This window comes from Amphiprion ocellaris, chromosome 20 (genome assembly GCF_022539595.1).
Source record: "Amphiprion ocellaris isolate individual 3 ecotype Okinawa chromosome 20, ASM2253959v1, whole genome shotgun sequence".
Lineage (NCBI taxonomy): Eukaryota > Metazoa > Chordata > Actinopteri > Pomacentridae > Amphiprion > Amphiprion ocellaris.
Window position 1 is genome coordinate 7,578,568 of NC_072785.1, and position 6,276 is coordinate 7,584,843.

Sequence of the window (6,276 nt, forward strand, 5' to 3'; positions counted from 1 at the left end):
AAAAGTTTAGGATACAACATGTATTTTAATTGTAGAAAATTACCTTATTTTAATGAGCTGGTTATTTTTTGCTATTTTAGAGTATTTTGTTGCAAAAATTTTTTTACAGTTTTTTTTCCACAGTGTACTTTATGCCCATGACCAAAACTCTAAATAACACTGACATCAAAAATCTGTATTCTTTTAAACGGTGATTCTTTTTTTTTAGGTGTGAAATTATGTATGTTTTCCAGTGTTTAAATAAGCAAAAAAATACTGGTATTTTACAGATTTTTGTCATTATTTGAAAAAAAAATGTATGCACAGAAAAGATTGAAATATGGTAAATCATTTTTAACTGGCAATTTAAAGATTTTCACTGTTAAATTACAGATTTTGTCCAGTAAAATCACAGAAGAAAGTGCTCATTTACATGTTGACTGTATTAAAAAATCTGCCCATAATGTCAACATCAAATAGCAACTTGTTCTTTTACAATGTGTACAGTTTTGCTGTAGTTAAACTGGCTAAGGAAAACATTATTTTACAGAGTATTGACCTTATTTTACTGTTTTTTACAGTTGTTGAATGTTACAGTGTTTCACAGTTTTTGTTTCAGTGTTGTTTTGTTTTTTAAGTGTAGTCTCTGAGGCCTATGAACTAAAAAAGTGAGTTCTGACCAGCAGTGTGGGACTAGTTTATATCTAATTATTAAAATCACAGATTATTTAGTGTGTGGCTTAAACTGATGAATGGTATGTGTGATGTTGTTTGTATAGTCTCTCAGCAACAGAGCAACAGGACAGGAACCTTTTAGGAGTAGAGGTAAATCACATTTTAGGACCCAGAGAAAGATTGCAGATAAAACGCCCCTACTTGTCTTCTGAGTGTTATCCAGAAGATAAAGTATCTTTCTATTAAAACCTCACCGACCACTCAGTCTCCTCAACGTATAGCTTATCGTCTGCTGACAATGCTCAGTCTTACCGCTGTCTGCTGGCAGAGCTAAACATAGGCGACTGTTTCTAAAATAATCGCCCCTGTAGAGTGTGTGCTGTGGGAACATTTCAATAATTAATTCAGCCTCTCTTTTTTTCTCCCGCTTACTCAAAGACGTGCACATGCTCACCTAACAGAGCACGTGCTGTCCATACAAACACTTACATTTTCAGAAAATCCACAGCTGCCTGAGGTCTTTTAAATGATGCGCTTGTACATTTTAAACAGAGGCCCCAGAGCCGTTCTAATCATTCCGTTGCCTCGTTCTTGCACTTGTGCCCGTTCGCCCTGAGAAAACCGGTCCGCTGTGGGCTTGGGTTGGTTGTTCCGTTCTGTTCTGCTCCTCAAAGCAAGCGACTTGTCACGTGGCTCATGTGGATCGTGTGTGCATTTGCATCTGTGGAGCTTTAATGTGAATGTGTGGGGGGTGGGATAGACAGGAAGGAAGAAGGAAGGAACTGAAGGCAGGAACGCTGGATTTTCACTGTCTGGGGCCCAACGGGCACCTGTTTGGCTTCGGGGCTCAGGGTTTTTATAATGTGCTCTGGGGTGAGTAGTGTTTAGGACAGGTGTTCTGCTGGAATTCATTAACACCCTCCTGCTGCTGGTTGGGTCACAACTCAGCCTCTGAGTCCAGAGGAGGGTAAAGGGTCAAACACTGCCAGGGGAGTTGGTTTCCCACTGAAACTATGTACGCTATCTCACTGTGAACAAAGAGTTCCACATAGAAACACAGCATTTCCTTCTGAATTCGGAAGTCTTTTAGTGATTATACACAATTTCCATCCTTCCATTGTTCACAAATTTGAATAATATAGAAAAAAGTGACTGACCTGCTTCAGAATTACCTGCATCTGAGTGAAAATGTGGTAACAGCTGTGTGTTGTTTGCTTTTGTTGTCACTCTAATCTAAATTAAATCACACCCACACAGTGTTAATAAAGCAGATTAGCTGAGTTTTTGAGTTAAACTCCCTATAAATAATACACAAGGATGACTTTTTTCAACTTTTAATTTGACTTTTGCAGATTTAGTCTAGGAGATTTAGTGTTAATATTTGAAATTAATGCCTTAAACCGCACCACGTAAACTGGATTCATATTTTATTTTTTTAAAGAGCATCTAGTTGGTAGTAGTTATTGCTGTATTTTACTTAGGTTTAATCTTTTTTTGACTGGATTTTCATGTAGATTTTTAGAAGAAGCACTGTATTCAAGTAACGTTCTTAAGGGCAAGGAATCACTTAACTTTTAAGTTTAATTGGTAACGCCACCATCTTGTTGATTCAGGCCAACAAGTAAGACTCTTTAGCAATACAAGATTCTCCCACAGATATTTATATCCAGGATTTTTGAGGTACCAAGTCTCTCCCATATAATGTATCTGAATCAATCACCTCTAAAATGGCAAGACAGTTAGGCCATACACTCATAAGTTGCAAACATAATTTTGGGTTGGGGTTGGGTTGACAAAATGATGGTAATTATATCAACTCAGCTAATGGACTTCGCTTGATAACTTCATTTTTCTTCAACTTGTGTTCAAGATTTCAAGTCCCCTACCCTATCTTAACATCCATCCATTATCTATTCACTGCTTTATCCTCTGTAGGGTCATGGGCCACTGTTCTGGAGCCTATCCCAGCTGACTTAGGGCAAAGGCAGGGTACATCTTGGAAAATTCCACCGCCTGCTACCTTAGCATGCATAGTTTCTTTAAAAACAAACTACAGTACAGAAATGAATTTGGGAACATTTTCATTTGTGATATGACAAGTTGTGAACAAAGGTAAGTTGCTGCTCCTTTATGCCAAAAGGAGCCAGTTGGGGTTGTTGGTTCAGGCATCTCATTAGGATGTCTGGGGCAACTGGGAGGATACTCAGGGTAACACCAAGAAATCCCTGGAGGGATTACATATCTCAACTGGCCTGGGGACGCCTTGGGATCGCCTAGGAGGAGCTGGAAGGTGCAGTTGGACAAAGTAACATATGGAATGACCTGCATACAATGCAGCCTCCAATGGTAGGTGGAAGGAAATGGATGGATGGATGGATGGATGGATGGATGGATGGATGGATGGATGGATGGATGATTTTAAAGCAGTCATTTCAACTCAATGCTTTATTTTGAATGAATATCCTGAATTCTAGTCTTAAATGTGCATCAAACTCCAAACACACTGGATCTTACCATTCTGCATCTCAGGAGGATCTTTCATTAGATATGCACTCCTTGTAAATACCAACAATTTTCAAGCTCTGTACCCCAGTGTCCTAAATTTAGACTTGCAAGGCAAATTCAAGATATATTCTCTAACTCGACATCTCCCAGAGCCACACAAGACATTATGCAACTGTTTTCACAAGCCAAGCTCATGTTCAGTAAACCGATCTTCATGTTTAAAATCAATGCTCTCCCCTTAAGGATGCTTTTTGTAGTACAAAAGATTAGAATGTGTCACACTGTGGTTCAATTTTTCATCCTTCATTCCAAGCCTCTGACAGTAAAGTACCAACATGCCTCAAGGCCCTGAGGACCACCTCAGCCTTCCCCCTCCTCTGTCTATTCCTGTCTGTCCCCGTGGGGCTGGATGCCTGATCTGCTCTGGAGTAACAATCTGAAGCAAAGCACCGGATCAGAAACAAGTTTAAAGTAAAGCTAGTGGCCTGGATATGTCCACTCCAGTCTCCCTGGCATCTCCCCCTCCTCAAAAGCATCAAACCACACCGCCTCAAAGCACAAACCTGTCAAAGGCATCCTTCCCTTCAGTCATCATTCATATTGGCTCCACGTTTCCAACCTTAGAAACGCTAAAAATTAAGTTTTTATTTTTCTGGGGTAGGTTTTCTTATTGTGCATTCTCTTTTTCAGCCACACATAAATACTTCATATGACAGAAAGTGGCACTAACATATTTTTGGTTTATCTTATGATGTGTTCAGCGATCCGAGGATTTCGGAGAACGCTGGCCCTTCACTTTCAGACTCCTCTTTGTCTCCATTTCACTCCCGAGTATGTTTGACCTCCTCTCCTCTCAGCAGATTGGAGTCTGATTGCGCGCTGCAGCTGAACCGGCAACAAACCTGCAACCGCAGCAAACAGCTGGAGGTGAACGGTAATGAACTCACGTCCTCTGTGAAAAAACACACGGGACTGTCTGCTCTGACAGCCCAGTGCTGCCTATAAGAGCCCGTTGAGCCCCCAGCTGTCCGTTAGTCTGGGTTTCTTTTTAAAACAGTGAACTCAGAGATAAGGAGGAAACTGATTACAGGCCTGCTGACGGGTGCAAATCAGCCGGGACAGATGGGGGAAATATCAAAGTGTCTGTTCCTGGGCCAGGTCCTGGACTGTGTCAGAAAGCAGACAGACCAGACAGCACCAATGTGTGAAAAAGATGATCTCAGTCCCCTCTCGAGAGGCCCAGTGGAAAGAGGCAGGCACTGATAATCTGGTGTCAATGGGTGTTTTAATTAGTCATCATAAGTGAATGCAGCAGCTAAATGCGCTGCCGGACTGTGAGAAATTCAGAAGCTGCTTTTCTCCAGCTCCGCCTGCCTTTCTCTCAGAGGGTTTTATTTGTCATGAAGCCAGCAAGCCTTCTCAGGGGAAAGCTGATCCACCCGAGCCACGTTTCAGCGTCTTCCTTTGCCTAACAAATTCCTACGAGTCACTCGCTCTGAAAGGGGGCATTGTGATTCCACTAAACTCTGCCTACTCCTCTTGTGGAAAAGGGAAAAAGGAAATGGGAGAGCATTTGCCCCAGTAGACTGCCCCACCACTTGCCCATGAGCTTTCCCGCCTGGCCCAGCTATGACAGAGTACAGGAAGGCCCACAGAGGAGGACATGCTGCATTCAAGTGCTGCTCGTAACATTTACAGCTTCACATTCAGCTGTAAAGATTCTGAAGGCTGGGGTGTGCTTGAAACACAAGTCTGTTAACCACATGTAGTGTTGATATTGTAGTCCTATATTGTATTTGAGCATGGAATTAAAATACAGGGCAAAACAGAGTAATACTTTTGTTTGTACGATATTTTTGCAAAATCACAATTTAAATGTGCTTTAACAACAAAACATGAATATAACTTTTCATGCAAAAACCCACAATTTCAGAAAAAAAAGAAAATAGAGATTAAATTTGTAACCCTAATCATCACATAAGCAGGAACTCAATAAATACTTACTTTGCTAACAGGCTATATGTTGTTGCTAGGAGCTATTTGCTAGTTGCTTGGGGAATAGTGTTAACGCAAAAAGAAGAGAGCAAAAGCAGTTTCAATTGAGAACAAAAAAATCTACACATTTTTAAATAAATTATCTAATCCCAGATATTATCAAATCAAGACAGCGTTATTTATATAGCACTTTTCTAAAACTGATGTCAACCAAAGTGCTTTCCAGGAGGGAAACTGACAGATTGTTATAAATGCATCTAACAACTTTGAATACTGAGGTTATGGCTTTATCATATTGTTAATTATGCAAATTTATCTGACTAATGGAAATATTACGGATTTTTTAAAAATCTAAATGTTAAAATGATTAAGTTAAATAAAGAGATTAAGACCCACAATATTAACTGTTTATATAAATTTACCTGACTTTATAAAATAATAACATTAAAACCCTACAATATCATACAGACTACAACATCACCTTATAAGCTTAAATGTTGGGGTTCAAAAATATTTATTTGCCTTATAAATGTACTTGACAAAGTTAAATATTAAGGCTACAACCTTAGAATACTATGTTACACCAATTTACGCAACTAATTCAAATATAATATGCCCTACAATAATTACCAGATTATAATATAAACAATATCACCAATCGACGCCTGCAACTACTTAAAGGCATGCCTCCCCTTTATGCACACAAAACAATTTTAAAAAAGAGCAAAAGATTAAAAACCCAGCTCTTCACTGAACATCTTTGCACTTGACAGACCGCAGAAAAAAAAAAATCCCAAAAAACAAAACGAAAGAAAAAATTCCTATTACGTCCGCAAGGGTTACTACTCTCAGATGTAGATCACTTTGGAGAAAAGCGTCTGCTGAATGAAATTGTAGAATTTAACTAATTAAAATATTGAAATTAAGCCCCTGCAAAGTTGTTTATTATACACATTAACGTGAATAGTTTAAATATTAAGCTTGCGAGCCCTGTAATATTACATGCTCCACAACTTTGTATGACTAATTTAAATATTAAGATTAGGACTATGCTCTGTCTATACAGTCTTTGTCTCGGTGTGTTATGCAGTCGCCACGTTTCCGACAGCCCTTAAAGGCAGC